The 21,147-nt window shown below is 39.4% G+C and overlaps 1 protein-coding gene across 6 annotated transcripts in view; it reads right to left on the bottom strand.

The window, feature by feature from the left end:
• The window catches only part of kiaa1217 (KIAA1217 ortholog), a 119,218-nt gene that overhangs the window by 68,642 nt on the left and 29,429 nt on the right, over window positions 1-21,147 (bottom strand). The window lies entirely within an intron of this gene.

Here is a 21,147-nt window from a genome sequence, read left to right as displayed (position 1 = left end):
TTTTCCTCAATCAAATGAAGAAGAGTGAGGGACATGCAAACTACAAGCTAATAGAGTGAAGGTGGAGTGAGGATAGGATAAGAAGGTTTGTAGACTGAAGGAAAACGCAGTTTTTCAGAAATGGGGAAAAGGGGGTTAGCTGCGTTGACTGAGGCCTGGGGGGGGCGTGCCTGGAACTTTCGCTCCAAATCCAACAGCTTGTTGTTATAAACCGCAATGAGGCTCAGCTCGTCACAGAGCTCAGAGCTTGATCTCCACACAGCAAGTCTCCTTTACCATAGGCTGCCAAAGGTTTTCACTATACTGTATGCTCTCTCAAAGTGCCAACCTCCAATTCACTGTTTCACTAAGCTGCCCGGATACATGTGTCCCAGCTCTTTCCAGGCTCTGGGTGAAATAAGAAAGGGTAGAGGTGTGATGTGGGGGAGCAGGGCAATGAGGTGAAAGGTGATGGGTGGGAGGGGACAGGTTGACAGCAGCACACTGAGCTTTTGTTGGCACTGTTAACAGTTCCATCATCACATGATGGTAACACCATGCAGGGTGTGGAAGTGGTTAGACAACTCAGGCACCACTAAAGCACTTAGACTTTGTAACTCTTACAATCTGCACCATGCTTTTAAGGTAAAGTTCTGCACTGTACCAAAAATAAAGCATTTCAGTCAGAGGAGAAACTTCAAGTTTTTGGGTGATCAGGCAAACACACATGATCTAAACTACTTTGTATGGCGGTAAAATGAAAAATGAGGGCCCTCAAATGGATGAAACAATAAACCAAACTACTGTAAGTTTGGTAAATTAAAGTGGAATCTCCTCAGAGATGTTTACAATGGACAGTTTCAACAATAAGGCTACCATAAAACCACAGTTTTCTTCCAAATACATTTGGTCCAGCTAGGTATGGAGGTCTTTCAGTCTTTCAGTTTAGCAACTTGGGCAGATTGGGGATGCCTCTGTGCCAAGCTGAATTCAGGAAACATTCATCTTGTTGTTTAGTCTGGGCACCATGTGCCGGAGCAGGGAGGCCGCTCTCCTTCACGGACCCCTCCTCTTGTGAACACAAGCACAAAAACCCCCACATTGACAGACATGATCCGGACAATCACAACTGTGGTTCATTGTTTAGGGGCTCGGTTGCACAAAACAGCAAAACTTCAAAGCAGTGGTTAGTACAAAAACAGCATGAAAAGATCAAATGTGCTCTGTCACTCCCTCTGCAGCTCAGGTGTGCCAGCAGGCTTTGTATATCAGCATTTATTTCTGCTGCTTTAATCACATAATAAAGACTGAGAAAGAGCTTTTGACTCAGACCATGATAACAGAAAGCAGGTGCAGTGATGTCTTTGCAGTGCCATAGTTATATGGGTGTGTAAATATGTAACTGTATGTGCTCATGGATATGTTTTTGGACTCGTGTTGCCATATGAAAGTGGAAATGCTTCTCTCACACTCTCTTCCTGCATGAACACTATAAACAGGGCCCACTCTGACTAATCCTCTAGTGCTAAATCCTTCCATTGCTGAAAAGACATTCAGAAAAATAGAAGTGGAAGCAAAATAAATCAAAACATTTGGGATTTAACGGCAAAGGAGCAGGTGAGGATTACACCTGAGGCTATTCAGCTTGGTGGTTCAGTCTGTGCCAGCCTGCCGCTGAGGAACTGATCCCGCAGTCACCCAGTGAATGAGCCACCTGCGTGCCTTGAAAGCGACTGAACTCAGTTGTGCTCGTGTAAAGTAAAGGGAGTAAAATGACAAGGCGTTTGCTTTCAGTAACACAAATGAAGATTCAGGAAAACAGTCTCACTAGCTAATGATGTCAAAGACAACTTTTTTTTATCTTAAGGCCAACATGTTTACTAATCTAAAGATGAATCATATGAAGAAAAAGAACTGGATACACTGTGTTACCCTCTTTTATCTGACAGGACAGCTTGTCATGTGACCTTTGCTTTAATCCAGCTGTTGCATTGTTGCTGGATGTGTTAAGGCTGATGCAAGGGCTGACATGCAAAATCAAAATGCAAAAGAACATCTGAAACTTACTGGTTACACTGATATCTGTGATTTCAATGTTTTTTGATGTTCCAACATAAATAACAATGAATAAGAAATGAACTCTCTGCTGTTTTAATGTTTATTGATGTGCGTGATGTATTGACGTATTGCTTATTGATGTACTTTACATAGAAAAGTAGTTGCCTGTTTAAATGTCCCCATATTTACGTTATACACAAACATTATACATATTGCATAAGACTTCAAAAATATCCTGTGCCTTATTAGTTTTCACAGTTAAGGTATTGCTGTAGACTTCTTTTTACTTAAAAATTCTGAACCTCAAAGTGACAGTCTTGTTGGCTCTTATTTTTGGTTTTGGTTTGCAGGGCATCTTTCTACCAAACTGATACAGAACACATAACAAAAACAGGGGGGGAAAAAAAAAGAAGCACCAAAGGCCTTGGCTGCCTTCCACCCAGATCCCACTCTACCCTGTGGACCAAGCTGCCTTTTACATATATTTAGCCTCAAATCATCTAAAGCCCTGTTGAGCTGCTGCTCTGTATTTTAAAGCCACTTTCATAATCTTCCACAGGGAGGCTTCAGAGCTGAGCTTATGGCAACAATGGAGCCACTGGACGAGTATGATCTCTGAGTCAGCATCAGATACTCTGAAAGTGCAGGAGGAGAAGTCTTATTGAAGTTCAGACTCACTGCCCTTCAAGTTTAGGAACTGTTTGAGCAACCATGCTATCATTATGTAAATAATGCACAGTTCTGTGTATTAAAACCTGCATTTAACCCATCACAAACACACATCTGAGCCTGAAGAGACGCTCCGAGTCATGCTCATAACTTGATGTAGCAGCCTGATGAATCTGCTGCCATTATGGATTTCCGAGGAGGAGCTCTTAAACAGCTATTGATTAATAAATTAATATCAGCCTGAAGTAATGAGAATGTGAAGTGAGAGGTGTGAGATCAGAGCTTGGCTGGGCTGCAGAAGTGAATGTGGCACTATGAGGCCAGTGTGATTGTCCTGTGGCCCACTGCAACAGTGACAGAAAGGAACAATGAGATATAACTCACCCAGGAAACAACACAAAGGGTCAGAGGGGTCACATGACTGTTTCTGTGTGTCTGCTTGTCTGTCCTTGAGTGCATAAATGAATTAAAGTGGCAGCATCTGCAAATTATATTCTAGCTAGAACATTATGTGTATCATTCTGTGGTTGATACACATAAAGCCTGGCCAGTGTTGATCTGCCAGAGTCAAAAGTCAGAAGCAAAGAAAAAGACAACCAGACTGAGGCAACAAAATCATCACAGATTAAGAGAGTAAAAGCACTAGGGAGCTACTTCATAGTCGGTTAGCCTGTTAACAGTTTGAGAAATTGGCCAGTGATTTGAAGCGCTGAATGTAAAACTGAGCAGAAATATCTGAGTGAAGAAATATGTAAGTAAATTGCACAAGTGATTAATCAGTAAGTGGAAAGGCCGTTGATCCAGATGACATATGTGTGGTGGTATGGAGATGTCTAGGAGAGAGGGCAGTGGACATTTTAACCACAGTGAGTGAGTGAGAGGATGCCTGAGGAATTGAGAAGAAGCATACTGGTACCAATTTTCAAGAACAAGGGTGATGTGCAGAGCTGTATAACTACAGAGGGATAAAGCTGAAAATGTGGGGAAGAGCTGTTGAAGCTCGGTTAAGAAGAGCGGTGAAAATCAGTGAGCAGGAACATGGCTTCATACCGAGAACTTTGAGTTTGCTTTGAGTGTTGATGGAGAAGTGTATAGAAGGTCAGAAGGAGTTCTGTATCTTTGTGGATCTGGAGAAAGCATAAGATAGGGGGCCAAGAGAGGAACTGTATTGCATAAGGGAGTCAGGAGTGGCAGAGAAGCATACGTGGGTGATGAAGGACAACAAGACGATGATGGGACAAGTTGACAGATGAGATTAGGCAGGAGTCTCCATGGACTATGATGTTTGCAGACAACACTGTAATCTATGAGTGCAGTGAAAGTGGGGAGCAGGTGGAAGAGAGCTCGGAGAGGTGGAGGTGTGCTCTGGAGAGAAGAGGAATGAAAGTCAGTACAAGCAAGGTAGAGGCAGGGGGCGGGAGGGGCAGAATGTTGGTGAGACCTGCTGTGATATATGGTTTGGAGATGGTGGCACTGAAAAAAAAAGAGAGAGGAGACAGAGCTGGAGGTGACAGGGTGGACAATGCTAAGATGTTGACTGGACGTGACCAGGAAGGACAGGATTAGAAATGAGTATATCAGAGGATTCAGGTTGAGCAGTTTGCAGAAAAAGTTGGAGAAATAAGGCTGAGAAGGTTTGGACATGAGCAGAGGAGGAATAGTGGACATATTGGGCAAAGAATATTGAATAAGAGGAAGACCTCAGAGGAGGACATGCAGAGGGTTGGTATGACAGAAGAAGATGTTAATGGTAGGGTGAGATTGAGGCAGATCCCATAAAACAAAAGAAGAGGACAACAGAAGTGGTTCTTTCATTCAGGAGCTAAAGTTAGGGTGATCTCGGCTAGTGATGCCAGTCCTTAAAAAATGGCTTTACATAAGGAACAAAAGAATTCATAACACAAAGAAAATGCATTCACAACCATGTGTAGCTATAAAGAATTATATTAATTTTTCACATCCTTTAAATTGATTATCATAATGATAATGTTTTAGGTCACAACTTCCATCAACATTAACACAGCAATCCACATGTTAACATATCTTAAATCTTCAGCGTGTTGCAAAAAATGTTTGAAAAACATAAGAGCTCTTTGATCCCAACTTGGGCAATAGATTATATGCATATTTTGGAGGTGGATTCAATGCAACAGTTTGTAATGCCAGAAAATACAGAAAAAAGGGATCCAATAAAAGCTGTCAGGCAAAGAACATGACTAAAAAAAACCCCCAAAACCCCACATTTTCTTATCTAACAATTCACCCCACTTTCACTGAAGTCACAGACTCCAATGCTGTAGGGTGTAATTATGTGAGCGAAGTATTACAAATACAACACAAAGAGACATTCATGCATTAAAGTGATTAACCGAACTGTGGTTCAACACACCCCTGCCAAGTTTCAGCTGCTTTTTTGCTGATTCTTGGTTTGTGGGCCAGTATGACAGAATCCTTATGGCTTGCATCAAGACAGACTTGAAAAACTGTGAACCCGCTGTTTAAATCTACGATAGCTCAAGGCCAAGCAGCTCACTTTGATATTCTTTATCAACAAGCAAGTTTTTCATGCTTTAGTAAAAACTGTGAATAGTTTGAAGATGATACTGCTTTGGATGACAGTCAATAACTGCTGACACAAAAAAAAAACGCTGGTATTTTGAAAGTGGACTAATGTTAAACTGAGGGATATTTTAAAGGGCTGTCGTGTTCATATGTTAGGCAGTGTGTGACCTTCCATGCAACTATGACTTTCAGCCATTTCAGCTTATTTTGGCTACCACAGCAACATTTTGACTACTATCTGTTGTACAGTGCAAGTGAAGCATGAAGCAACTGTCAGTATGACACAAGGCACCCTCAAAGGTAAGGGAATGTCATTACCCTCTTGTCCTCCACTGACATCCGCTTCATATCACATTGCCACATATACCCCTGAACAATACCGTAGGTCTTAGCAACAGCCCACAGCTATCTGTTAGCCATATTGGATTACATATCTGAATATATGTTGTTCAGTCTGCATTGGTATGTTTTTTTTTTCTTAAACAGAATCTAATGCAGAAACTGTTTCTGTAAATGAAAAATTATTTGTCATCATGTTTGTCCAGCAGAGGAGGTCCATGTCCTTTGCTCTCATATATATATATATATACATATATATATACATATATATATACATATACATATATATATACATATACATATATATATATACATATACATATATATATATACATATACATATATATATATACATATACATATATATAGATACATATATATATATACATACATATATAGATATTACAGATAGATATATATATTACATATATATATAATATATATAATAACATATATAATATATACATAATAGACATATATATATATAGAAATATAACATATATATATACAGAATAATATATATATAGACATATATAATATATATACATATAGATATATATTATATATAGATATACATAAATATATATATACATATATAATATACATACATATATATATATACATACATATATATATATATATATATACATATATATATATATAACATATATATATATACATACATATATATATATACATACATATATATATATATATATATATATATATATATATATATATATATATATATATATATATATTATATATATATATATATATTATATAATATTATATATATAATATATCTATAAGACACCAAACTCCAGTATGGTCGGGTCAAAGACAGAACAAAATGTCCATTTAACAGTTGAGTTCACTTGACATCGATCAGAATATAAACCTGAGGCTGTATGCAGGTGTAGAAAGCAAAACCGTTGTGAAAGAAATCTGAAAATAAAGCAAGAGCACATGAACAAAGAAGTGAGAGACAGACAAAGGGCGATGGCTGATGGAAATGCTGGGCCACCAGCTGGGTTAGTCAGTCAGGTCAGGCTCTCTTCCTCTCCCACCTGATTCTACATCTGGCCATCCCTCCATCCCCGCCTCTCATAGTTTCTCTCCATTATGTAACATTTTCAAATCATTGCTAGTGCAGCCCAGCAAACAATAACGGTAAATGCATGTTTTTGTTGTCACAGAAATGCGATTCCTAATCAGGTTTATAGAGTAATAAAAAGCATTTAGCTTAATTGAGTTTGGCCCATAAGTGCACTTTTGTGCCTTCTGGTGCGAGACACAAATTACTGACTTCATAAAATGCATTTATAATATCGAAGAATTATGAGACTAAAATATTTATCAGATGTTTTATGTAATGCTACAATAAAAATGAACAAATATCCTTCCCCTATAAGCAAGGGCTTTATAGCTAGCCGCATTGTTGCATCAAAATATTTAACATGCAAAGCATGTCTGCAAGGAATTTAGAGATAAAGTAGCCCTAAAGATATAAGTAATTTGCCTGTCCATAAAAGCACTCTTTCCTGGTACTCTGGAAAATGTTTTAACAATGAATAATTGATGATTGCTGGTTACGCATCACATTAACTGCTGGCTGTCTCACTGTGAACTGTGGGCCTCAATCAGCAACTTTGCATACCCTTGTTGACTTCCCATTTATGAGAACGCTCCCCGTCTGCCTGTCAAAGGATTTTATGGGATCACAAAACAACAAACAAATGTGTTGTGATGCGGCACTAAGAATTAATATTCTGCCTCCAAGAAGATAAAACGAGAGGGTAGAGAAAACAAAAGAAAAATTACTTTGACTGCTCTCTCTCATCTCATTTGCAGCATTTTTGCAGCTCCGTATGGTCACCTTGTGAAGACATGCAATAAATCTGTGGAAGTGTAAAAGTGGAAGCCACACTGCTTTTAGGATTCCGACTTTACTTTTATTCTACCTTTACCACCACTTGCTTGCAATGAAAATGGGGGTTTTCTACATGTTTTCAATGTCTAGGAGCAACTTTTGAGTCAGAGACAGAAGAGGATGGCTATAGCCATTTATCATTAAGAGCCAGGATGTTCAGGAAAGGTTTAATGCAACAGTCTGCATCTGCTATAAACACGCCAGCGGGGCTAGACGCACACCCACACTGTGCATCCATCACCATCCAGGAACATAACATGCACCATCCATCCTGACACTATACACCTGTGGATTTGTTAGTATTGCTGCGAACCTGCTATTGTGCCAAGGTGGGAAACACAAAAGACATCACACTGGTGTACTATAAGACTTTCTTTGCATGCACAAACACACTTTACGCTATTTCCAAAGCAATCATATCTGAATTCCATCCTTGTTTCAGTGCCTGTTGTATAACACCAGGATGGGTCCTGTCTGTCCTGCCTTACATTGTCTTTTTCTCCAGCCTCTCTGGTCATAAAAAAATCAAATCTTATATAACAAGGGATGTGAGATAAGGGTTTCTGATGCCTATCACAGCCATCTACATTTTTCTCCTGGGCGGCTTGCAAAGCTGTTGGTCAGGAAGGATCAAGACAAATGGCCACTTGGCTGAGTGTAATTCAAGGAGACAATTGCAGCCAGGAAGCAGCTTCCACAAATAATAGCTATGAACAATTGACGAGTGCAAAGCAAAAATAATAGATTTAACATTTTGCACTGAATCAGAGACGGAATCTTTTTACTCTGTTACTCAGTTGAGTAGTCTGTTTAATTTGCTTCTATTCAGCTTCTACTGCTAAAACACCTGATAACATATTAACCATTTTTTTAAATTCTTGGGATGAATTGGAATATGTTAGGTAGGAGTTTAAAGTCAAATGAAACAAACAAACAAACCAAAAAGAAAGAAAAAAGTGCGGAAATCGACTGTCACAAAATTATTGTGTGCAGCCCAGTTTTCTGTGAAGTATTAAACCTCTAGCTGTGAACATCAATTCAGCAGAAATCCCCTCATTCTTCTGCCTCCAAGCTCAGGCTGAAATGCTGCGTCAGTCTCATGATAGCTTTAGCTGCCTAGCTGAAAAGCGCGCTTGCCTTACCAATGACTTCATCACACAGCCAAACTGTATTATTCCCTTTTTGAAAAAAACATCCCCAGATTTAAATGTGGGTGGGGGAGGAGCACATTTGATCCCTGATTCAATGTTTCTAGTGTTTAATACTGTAAGAATGTATCAAAGATGCTCAGAGGCACAGGCCTGCTGTCAAACCCATCTCAGTGTTTCATATTTAGGGGGAAAGAAACTTGGCGAGAAGTGAAGTTTTTAGTCACAGTGTAATTGAACAAGCTGTGCTAGCAGGGATAAAAATGAATAAATGTCACATCATGCACTTTGACAAAACAGCATGAGAGAAGTGAAACTCCAATGTGGGAAAAATAAATCAAGTTCAACTTGAAATCCTATTAGCTGTGCAGCTGAGGGCACTACTGTACATGCCAGGAGCTACTGAGTAGCAGGAGTGCAAGGAAGCAGATGACACTCACTGATCTTTCACTGAAGTCAAAGGTTCAAGTGCTGTCAAATGCATTTATGTGAAATGACAGGAAACCTGAATCAAAAAGAAAAGGTGACATATGTTATATTTGGCCAGGAAGTCTGTTTTATTTCCAGCCAAAATAAGTACAAAATTCAGTGTGTGAGGAATGAATCTTTTTTTTGTCATGGTCCTGGGCCGTTTGCCTAGTGTTTTGTGTTTTTTCCTTGAGGTTCTGTTTTTGTTGTATTTCGGCCGTGTTTCTATGTTTGTTTACAGTTTAGAATTCTTATTTGTTATAGTTTACTGACTCTTGTTCTTAGTTATAGTTATTTGCATTTAGTTCCTGTTTCACCTTGTTCTTGTCTTCCCCGCATTCTTGTGTTCTGGTGTCTGTTCTATCCGTCCTGTCTCAATTCAAGTTGTGTTTCTGGTGTGTCCCCCGTTTAGTTGCTCCCATGTCCAGTTCATTTGTCATAGTCTGGATTTCTGTGTTTTGGTATTTCCTCTGTGGACCTGCTTCCCCGTGTTGTGTCAAGTCTGAATGTATGTTACCTTTGGTCACTTTGTCATCCAGGATTTTGTGTTACGGACTTTGTTCCTTCATTGGCTTTGGCAATTTTGTATCTTGTGTTTCGGAACTTTATTAAAGACTCAGCATCAAAGCTGTTTTGAGTTCAGCTCTTTCTCACGTGTCCTGTCTTGCCACACAGTCACACATCTGACACTTTTCTTTTAGCACCAATGTACATAATATGCTTGTTTTACAGCTCTAGTTTTCTACATATTGCACTTGTCATTCTAAAGAATGGGCAACCTGAATCTACATTTGATATTACTATTAAAATACCAAAGAAAGCTGGATGTAAAAATACAATTAGCAGCTGTGTTAGAGAAAAAAATAAGACATGTCACACACACAATTCAGGACAAATGATAGAAGCTGGTGTCCATGTTATGACTCTATCCTCTTCATTTTCTTATATTAAGAGAACAACAGTTTACAATTCATAGTTCATTGGTTACCATAACCTTAATGGCTTCAGAACAGAGAGAAGTTGTACTCTGCATATGACAGCCACTGCATTAAATGCAGCTGATTGAGACCCTGCTGAGGAGATGGCAACTAGAGCAAGTCTGTTTTGCTGGAAAAGAGGTACATTTAAAATTGGCTCAATTATTTTTGGTTAAAGCACAGTTAGGCTGTACATGCACTTCCTGTCTGAGTCCAGTGTCATTTTAGACAGTATGCTCTCGTTAGTGCTGCTGCCTTTAGAGGTACTGGATTGGTGAAGAATGTGTTTGAAAAAATAGCTAAAAGCAATCCAAAATTAACTAAAGTTAGGAACAAACTGTGAAGAGAGAGCTGACTTTGTCTCTCACACCCATGTATTGTGGTGAAGCGATATCTACTGCACTTAAAATAGTCATGCTGTACTTTTGTGTAAGAACAATTTATGCCACAAGGTGGTGTAGTGAGTCACTGTCAAGCACAGTCTGCCACAAATCCAAAGTCAGAAGAGAAGATACAGAGAACAATTCTTATTTCTATCAGAACCAACTCCTAGAAGCAAACCATGCATAGATATAAAGAAAATAAACAATAAAACAAATAGTGCTTGACGCATATAGGATTTTTAAAACCAGTACTCATCTGTATGAGTACTGGTTTTATATTGGTTTTATACTGGTTTCATATTTGGTGAATTAAAAATTTGATATTCCAATATATTGGCTGATTCCCTTATATGTGTTATTTATTTACTCCTGTAAATAAATAACCTGTTGTGTTTGTGACATTCCAAATTTGCGCTGCCAAAAGGGAAGTTGCAGAGTGCCCTCTAGAGTACAAACTATGCAAGGTGAACACTCATAACATGTTTGAAGGATGCTTCTCCCTTCTCTTCTTTACTTGTTAAACGTTCATTTGTCGACCATTATAAATGCTGATATTGACAGACTGGCAAATATTCTATCAGCTGATAATATCAGCAGATAAATCAGTTGGGCTCTAAAAACAAAAGTAAATACTGAACACCCCTATGGAAACAGTTCATGAAGAGTATGAAAATAAAGCTGGGCATATTGCTGAACTTGCAAAATGTCTTCTAGACTGGTCAGATAAAAACTTATTAATGTTTGCCATATAGTAATAGCTTAAAAATTGAGCAAACTCTCAAATGTTCAGTCAAGAGTTTTTAACCAGAAAAATTGTTAAGCCTTGTGGCTGTGACAGGGATGGTAGGGACATGATGTTCTGCTTAATTAAAGTAGTGCTACACCCTCACTATGAAGCTAATTGTGTAGCACAAATCAATAGGTGCGCAGATAGGGTACACAGAGGTTTTTATGTGACGCCAGGTGCACATTTCTCGAGAGTTGTCCGCTGTATTGGACTTGATACAACCGCTGGTGACGAAGAAAAAAAAAGGTATATTTCCCAACTGGTCGATGAGTTGTTCCTGGAGGTTGCTGACTGTTGCTAGATGAAATCAGTAGCAAAGAGGTTGCTGCACCAGCTGGTTGCTTTTGGTCTCCAACAGGCTACATGGAAGATGCCAACTTGCCGACTAGCTAAACTTGAAACACTGCGACAAAACCAGAAACAAGAACTAGCCTTCAAAGTAAAAGTTGTGCCTCATTGCTGCGTCCAAAACATTTCAAAAGGTGCAACTTTTACTTTAAAGGCAAAGAGTGTCTGTTTCTGATATGGATTAAGAGCCTTATTCACTTGAGCCTACATTGTCACATGTCCAAAATACTGGAGAAGTTACCATCATGTGGTTGCCATGTCTGCAAAACCATAATAGAAAGCTGCTCTGGCCACCTCTGTGCAAACACAGTGGGTGAGAAAAGCACTGTAGTGTCCCTACAGTTAACTGCATTCACAACAATGGATAACTTAGCGCAAATATCAACTCTATGTTAGCTTAACAGTAGCTTTATTTTAAAAATCTCTGGTGCTTATACGCTCAGCAGTCAACTTAAAACAATAACACAATGTACGTGATTAGCACTATCTACCAAATGGTTAACTAGAGTGTCTCAGACCATATATCCATCCATCCTTCTTTTCAATTTTTCTCTTAACCGCGTATCCAATTTAGGGTCACATGGCTGGAGTCTATCCCAGCATTCATAGGGTATGATGGAGAACACCCCATGAACATGGCTGACATAAAGAGGCAGACAACCATTCACTACTAACCACTAAACCGCCACAATCTCAAACCAAATACTGAATTTTCTTCTTGCTTGCTACAGGGGCTGGATAACTATACTAAAACTTTCTGGTAAAACACTGCCCCTTGGTGGTTCAAACTTTAGGTCAAAATTTAAAATCATGATTACAAAAACTAGCTTTAACTGCAAGCACTCTCTCTCACTTTACTGTTTTGCTGAAAAGGAATAGAGTGAGAAACAGCATAATTCTGTATTGTTTTACCTCATTTATAATGAATGTGATTACTCTGGCTTCAAGCCCTCAGCAGGGCTGTGATGAGCCAAGGTCAATTCTATACCATCCACACGCTATACGCCAAGTTTTGGAGTGAGAAAATACTGACAGGGTTGAAATAAATCTCCAGCAGTGGGGATTGCCTGAATTATCAGTTTCATTTTTACAGGGAGACTCTGAAAAGAGGGGGGGGGGAATTTTCACTAAGCAACAGTTGACTTCACCACCTACAATTTATGTGTCTCAACTTGCAAACCCAAGGTAAGCGATTGCTGAAAGAGCCATTTACTTAGTGTTACTCTAACCATTATTTATCATACATGCATTGAATCCGGTACAGTGGGCACATAATGTAGGGCACATCCCTGCAAAAAGGGAAACCTCCATACCAACCACACAGGTAACTACAACTGTAGGTCAACAAACCTTTTTTTTTCATATCACATCTCACAGCTTTATTAAATACATGTTGTTACGTGCACCCGTTTGAACTGTCTCAGGGCTACAGCTGTACCGTGACTAAGACATGTCACTTGTGCTGCCAAGAAAAAAAAAACCCCTGCAAAATACAAAATCAAAGTTTGAACCAGCTATATCCGCCTTTTTCCCCTACTGCAACTTTTTTTCATTTCTCCTCTTCATCCGTCTTCTGCTTTCACAGGACTGAGAGAGAGAAAAGGAGTGATAAAGAGAGAAGAAGAGGCCTATACATCAGTGGGATTTAATGCTGCCTCATCCTGCTCAGCACTCGTATCACATGGTGTACATCATCAATAATTTTTACGAGCCAGCGCCTTCCTGTTGGAACCGCACACTCCCAATCAGGCATCTTGGAACTCATTTTCATCTTTATTTTCTGCATATAATTGCATAAAGACATTAAAAGAGCCACTGAGAATATAATACAGCTTGCTGGCTGAAAGGTATTATTAAAAGACAGGATGTTGGCTGTGTGGTTGGCAGTATTTCGCTTTTTGACAGAAATAAACCAAAAGAGAAAAAAAAATGTATAAAATATACGTGTAAGTACATACATCTCATAATGGGATCACAAATGAAGAAACTGTTTTGTTAAGAAATCAAAGTATCCTTTTATTTTGTTTATCTGGTGAGCTCTGTGACTGTCACACCAAATATTACATGTTCACAGTCTTCTGTCACTTTTAGCGCAGGAAACTGGAACAGAAGAGTGCACTTCTGAGGCAGTAAAAGCTGCTGTTGCAGTAAAGGGGCACAGACGACAACAGGGTAAAGTCAAAAGGAAAATCCAAAATGACTGCTGTGCTTCAGACATGGATGATGCTTCAGTTTTTGAATTTGTAACTGCCATTTATTGAGCAAAAAGAGGCTTTTAAATCCAGTGGGGAAATGGAATTCTGTTAATCTGATGTATCCATTTCCCTTCACAAAGGATAAAAAAAAATAATAATAATAATAAATAAATAAAAACACCCCAAGTCCCTTCTCCGAACTCCAGAATAAAAAAAAAAGACACAACTCATGTTTCTCTGAGCTCATTTTTTTTTTTTTTTAAAACCAAAACCAAAAAATATGCTTGGAAGAAAAGACCTCCAACGTATGACCTGCTGGGGGATCTCACAGGACTGTCCATCTACTGAGCATCTCGGAAATTCTAATTTGGTAAGTGGCCTCAGGAATTCCACTTGAAGGGTTTCATTTTATCAAACAACACTACTCCTTTTTCTTTAAACAGACCACAGAGAGTACACAAAGAAGCCAAATGAAATGTAAAGAAACATTGTGGTTTCACTCAAATGTTGGGACACAGTTTTGGAACATTGATTTTTTATTTATTTATTTATTTATTTTTCTGTTTGTGATTAATGTTTTACACGAAGGACAATCAACCAGAAAGTGTCAGCTAAAGGTCAGCGGAGCCTAACCCAGGATTATACTTTCAGGTTCACTTTCATGTCTGCCTTGGCGTAACACAATGAAAACACTATCAGTATCTAAGATAGTGACATTTTAGGGAAGGGAAATTGGTTGAAACTTGACGGAATGGGAAATTTCTACATTTGTTTAGGCTCGGACGCACACACTAACACTGAAACTGAAAGTTCATGGAAAGTAGTAACTCAGTCTGAAGCAACACCATGTTCTAATCAGCTGACAGAGCGTAAAATAGGTGGTAGCTCCTCCACGTTGGATCATATGGTATGCATATGATGAAACAGATGAAAAATAGCCTTTTGGCTAATTCTGGCACATTTACAGGATTGTTTATTAATGTGCATTGTCCCCTACTAAATGCAAGCACAAGTACACATCTATCACATACAGATCATGAGGTGGATGTGTACCTGTGCCTACATGGGCTCTCTTTGGGTGCTCTGGCTTCTTCCTGTACTCTAAAGACATGCATGTTCGGTTAACTGGTGATTTTAAATTGTTCATTAGGTGTGAGTCAAATGGTTCTCTGTGTTAGCCCTGCGATGGACGGGTGACCTGTCCTGGTTTTACCGTGCCTTTTGCCACACAACAGCTGGGAAAGGCTTCAGTCCCCTCCTCCACTACCCTGAAGTGGACAAGCAGTTAAGAAAATGGATAAATGTACACTTTTTTTTTTTTGCTTTTATGCCAAAAAATTAATGAAAAAGTGATACCAAATCAACATGAAAGTGACACATGAGCATAAATACTGGTGGCCAGTAAACTTGTCTTGTTTAATTATACACAATCTAAAATATATTAACAACTACTTATGGCTTTACTGGGCCTTGTATCCAGTCAAGGTGCGAGGAGGTCACATCATGGTACTGGTTGTTTTACATATCATGTGTGTTCATTGCCAAGCTTCAAAACTTGTTTGTGCATTTTTTTTTTTAACATTGTGTGCAGGATGCATTGAACAAATGTGGTATGATGTGAGCTTGCTGTGTGATATGTTGGTAGATTCATTTTCCACTGGTTTCCACATTAGACTGTGTGTAAAAGATGAGACTCAGACATTTGCATTGTGGCCACTCCCATCTTTCTGAAGCCAGAAGTGACCATATTTAGATGACAGGGTTGAGTATTACATCAGCAATCACCACTTGCTTGCCTGAATCTAAACATCCAAAAAGCATCTGCTGCAGCGATGTCTCACAGACAGCTAATGGTTGAAGTTATTGTACAAGCACTCTTGCATCACTCAAAGTGGAAATGCCTTTAATTATGCATAACTTAAAGCTTGTCTAAAATTGATATTTCTTAGTAATAAAAAAGAAATCATCCACTGTATGGAGATTTTTTTGTGCCAAACATTTAGTCCTGTTGTAAATTTGGGCATTTAACAGTCTCTGGAGACTGACTCACTGCTGGAGTCAGCCTGAAGTGGCCATCTGAGGTACTGCAGTTTCCACCACTTGCATGTTGAATAAGTTTTTAGTCCCTGAGATTGATAGTTATAACAGATTTATAATACAGTGGTTTTGTCCATTTGTTTTTTGTTTGGTTTTTTGCCTATGCAGAACCTAAAAAGAGCCTTATGCAATATATGCCAATCCAATGTGCTTGTGTGCAGTCCTCCAAAAATCCAACAACATGTAGCTCAGCGTGGATGACGCTGAGCTACATGCACTGGTCGAATGCTTATTGGCTGAAAACCAGAACAGTGAAAGGAGTGACAGGGGACGTCACTACGTTGGGAGAAGTGTGGAAAAAAAAATAGAACAAAGACCAAAAAAAATACAACATGAGATGTACAGGAAGTGGCTGCAAGAGACAGTTTGCTGTTTCAGTATGTTGTAAGCAAACTTAAAGCTTAAAGCACACAGACTGGTTGTTTGTAACACTGCCCCCTGATGGCAGTAAACACCTACAGCACGCAGGTGATGGACTGCAAAGCTGTCTGTAGGCTCTTCATAGGACCACTGCAGAACCATATTTTCCCTTTTATGCTAATTTGGCTGCTTTTCATTGATTTTCAACACCACACAGACATAAGAATGGATCCTATCTTTTAGCAAAAGCCTCAATAAGAAAGGTCATTTCACAAAATGTTTAACAGTTCTGTTCATTTCAAATGAACCTTGAACTCAATTCAAAAACTGTATAGCACATGGACATAACATTTATTTTAATAACTCAAGTGATTAATGAAACATATTCATGAAAATCCAGTTCCTCTGAAACACTGCGTACACATGAATAAAATAAACACAGCAGGAGCTACAGAGACGAAAGTATGAGAACATTTTGCAGTTGTTGCATGCGGCGATTTCTGTGCACATTCGCTCATGCCCACCCAGACATGCTGAAAACCACACAGACACACTTATACACAAATACACATTCCACATCACATTTGCCTGAGGGGCAAAAAGCTGTAAGAAGGGAGGTGGAGACATATTGATTTCTCTGTCAACTCTTTGAGAGAAAACCCTGAGGGAGCCCTTGCATCCGCTTATAACCCTTTAGCTGAGCGAATTAACCACATTTGCGCTTTGGGCAAGAACACACAAGTATTACATTAAACTGAAGAAAAAAAAAATCTAATAGTGAGATGTCTACTTTGAAGGAATTTCATGCCCCATTTCCAGTATTAGCTTTGAAGACTCTGTTGTGTAATCAAGCCCAATGACAGGCCACAGAGGAAAGTAAATATGCAAAAGACATGTAGTTTGACATCAACAAGTGAAAATGTTGGGACTCAAAGTCAGGGCCGGCACAAAAGAGATTAAGGCTTTTGTTTTATCCTTAATCTGGCATGCAGAAAAACCCAGTCCCCTCTGCTATCTCTCTATGAGAACCACACAACCTCCGGACTCAGGAAGAAGCATCACTGCCCCCGAGCTACACCCCCAAAAGAAAAACACACACCAGACTCAACAGTACACACTCATGAGTTAACACATAACCAAAGCTCTTTGTTCTTGCTCAGTGGCCCAATTATTGTCTGTTTTTTTTGTCTTGACGGATGAGTCACATACACTCTTTTTCAGAACACAGACCCCAGGTCCATGAGCACTCCATTAACTCACCTACTCTCAAACTTCCAATGACTCTCTGGACTTCTCTTCAGTTTCTAGGTACTTATTGACAAGCCAGTGACAAAGCTAAGGCATCTCCCACAGCTGAGAAAACACCAAGGCTTTGTCACCTCCTCCCTTGTGGCATTTGGAGGAAAAGATCTTTCAAAACTTTAGTCTCTGCTAATTGACTTTAGTCAATAGAGGGACAAAAGCATGAACAGACTGACAAAAACAGTTCATAAATGCTGCGTCTGTTAAATTATGTTCACTTTTATGGTCAGTATTTAAATTTTTCTGCCAGTGCGCTGCTACTATTCTGCTTTTCTCACTGTGTGGTCTTTTCTCAAAATACTACTGAAATAGCCTGATACAATTTTTTTTCCCTCCAAACGGCGTAAAAGATTAAACGTATTTTTCTCAGTCATATGCAAATGAACAAGAACAGCAAGTCATCATATAAATCCCTGCAATGAGAATGTTTGATTGCTTGATTCAAAGTAAGAGTGAATGTGTGTGTGTGTGTGTGTGTGTGTGTGTGTGTGTGTGTGTGTGTGTGGGGCGGGGGGGGGGGGGGGGGGGGTAGTAGCTTAAAATCAACCCCCTGCTTACTGGCATCAATTTGTCAAGTAAATCTCAAAAGTGAAAAGTCTAGATGGCACACAGGTAAATGGAACTCAAACCGCTTTCAGCAGAATAAAAAGCAGATCACAGAATGAAACTGGTGCATAAAGTCCTTAAATCTTAAATCTGATTTCTGTTTTCAAATGACATTTCTGTTTTACTGGGCCAACTGTTGTGGAGGGAGAGCATTCTGTATTCTTAATAACTGTTGCGTGTCTGACGGCTGTCAAAGAAGAAACAGTCTGGGTCGACTGGTGGCTTTAAGAGTCACAAGAGACTGCAATTATTGTAATCCCCACTCTTGGCTTCAGTTTCAAAGTAATGGATGATCACATCCAATTCTGAAACGCATTCCCCTCACACAAAACAGTTTGCTTTTTTTTTTTTTCTCTAAAAGGAAGTGAAAGAGCTAGTCACAGATATGAACCATTCCTATTACTCAGGATTATTAACAATAACAAAAGTGTGAAACAGTGTACTGAATGATGGGCATGCAGAAACATCATCAGTGATTCACATCCATATGTTGTTAACACTGCTGTCAACAGGAAATGCAAAATAAAACACTTTTAAATGCCTTAATAATCACTGACACTTGAAAACAAGCTGAAGCAACTCGGCACATATCGATGTGGTAACGTGCTTTGCAAAACCACGTGAGGCAAGAAACAACAAGACCCAAGTGCTGCCCCTGTCTGTACTAGCTACGGAAACGAAGACATAAACTATAACCCCCCCCCACCCCCAACACATTGCTCTTTTTTCTTTTATTGACACGCTTTCTCAATCACCAGACGGTGAGGTCATCCAGAATCTGAGCAGTGACTTTTATCTTAAGAACAAATCCTTGCCCGATCGGTCAAAGGATCAAAGGATTTAAATGGTTATTCACAAGCTGCAAAACTTTCAAGTTGGTCTCGACACAAAGACAGAAAAGAGTCTGGGAGGTTTGCAGATAGCAAAGATTGATGCGAGTCAGAGAAAGGTTAAGTCATTATCAGCCAAAGTCTTTCCAGACTTTAACCTTTCCATGTGGTTTTATCGACTCGTTAGCCCGTCCCAGCTAGCTTTGCACAATAGTTTGGGTTGATGTTTATGATTAACTCTTTCATTACAGAAAACAAAAGTGTGGAGTTAAATTGACTGAACTTTTTAGAGCATAAATAACAGTAATCTTCCCTTGAAAAGTTGAAGGATTAAAAGATGTACCTTCATTAATTACTCCCAGCTTTTAGGGCAATATGATCTCACTTGGTCTGGTACAGTCAATAAGTAATAATGGTTAATAACAGTGATGGATGTGTGATTAATGTTACAGAGTGAGTTCTCTTGTTGACTGTCCCTTGTCTGTGTGAAGGTTGCATGTTCTCCCTGTGTCCACTGGCTTCCTCCCACAGTCCAAAGACATGCATGTTAGGTTAACTGGTGATTCTGAATTGGTTGTAGGTGTGAATGTGAGTTTGAATTGTTAGCTGAGTCTACGTGTTAGCCTTGAGATACACTGGTGACCTGTCCAGGGTGTACCCAGCAGGGTGACAGCTGGGACAGAAGCCAGCTCCCACCTCAACTGCAAACTGGATGGATGGATGGATGGATGGATGGTCACAGCAGCTGTTGTTTACTGTACCTGAAGATCACCTCCAAAGTACAGCTTCACCTAACTGATGGAGTCATGTCTTTGTTTAAAGTTTTTTCTAGTTTTGATGGCAGACAACTTGGCAGAGCTAAACAGACCCCTGACCTCCACCCCACCCTATATCCTTGAGAAGAATTTCGTGAGCTAAGCCTTATCATCCAACATCAGAGCCAGACCTCACTAATGCTCTTGTTGCTGCAAATCCTTACAGCCAGGTTCTAAATCTTTTTCAAAGCCTTCTCAAAAGACGAAGGTTTCACAGTCACATACGGGTTCAAAGCCTGGGTGTCGGCTTCCTTTTTTTGCAATTTTGCATACTTACTAAGAAGTAAATCTAATCTATGAATGCACATGTAAGATGAGAGATGCCTACAGAAAAAAATAAAATATTTGACAAAATGTTTGCTGCAGTGTTGTGCAGTGTCAAAAGAAAGTCAAACTTCAATGTATACTTTAAACTTGTATTATACCCTCCCTGGACAGAAAATGTCAAACGGATTTTGCTTTTGGTGGAAGCTGCCACTTTAAGGCTGAAATTGGGCCCTCTGGTGAGCAGCAGTCAGCTCTGAAGCTTTCACACAGCAGAAATGTCACCTGTCATACGCACTTACTGTTTGCCAGCACTATGTGCATCAGTTCTGTTTGACCCTCTGGGTCTGTGCTTTAGCCACCGTCATGCCCTGTAACTGCAATTAGCTTGGGAGATCGAGACCTGGCACAGTCAGAACCCCCCACATTAACCAGCCTGGCTTGTATAGAAGTCATAAATGACTAGGGAATATGAGGGGCTGCCCATTAGATTGCAGTGAAAGGGTATTTAATAGTGCTGGCCTATTTAAAATCGATTCTTAGGCGGCACATGACTCCATGTAGTGAACAGCAGTTCCCATGTCCTGTAAAAATAAAGGGTGATGTATCAAAGGGTAGAGGAATCACTCTACTGTATAGCTAGTTTCTAAAGAGACCGAACTGCTGAAGCACTGGCTTTTCAGTGTGGAACTTCAAAGTTACTGTCCAGACATGTAAAAAAAGAAAGTTCTCTCAGCCTCAAAAAAACCCCACTTTGAAAATGCACAGTGGGACACAAGCGAAATATCGAGAATACACACAGTTAATCTATTCTTTTTCATGGTCTTTTGTGAATTTATATGTGTGTGTGTGTGGGGGTGGTGATGGTGGCATCTTTCAATAACCGATTCAAATGCTGTCAAAGCTAGACAGGAGAAAAAGGAATGAAGAGGAGAAAGACTCGTGGAGAAACAAAAGTGAAGAGGGTGTTGGTGAGAAGAAAGACAAAGAAACACAAGACAGTGAGCAAAAGAAAAATAATGAGTGA

Source organism: Archocentrus centrarchus, chromosome 20 (genome assembly GCF_007364275.1).
Source record: "Archocentrus centrarchus isolate MPI-CPG fArcCen1 chromosome 20, fArcCen1, whole genome shotgun sequence".
Taxonomy (NCBI): Eukaryota; Metazoa; Chordata; class Actinopteri; order Cichliformes; family Cichlidae; genus Archocentrus; species Archocentrus centrarchus.
Note: the sequence above shows the minus strand (reverse complement) of the source record. Positions and strands in the feature narration are given on the sequence as shown.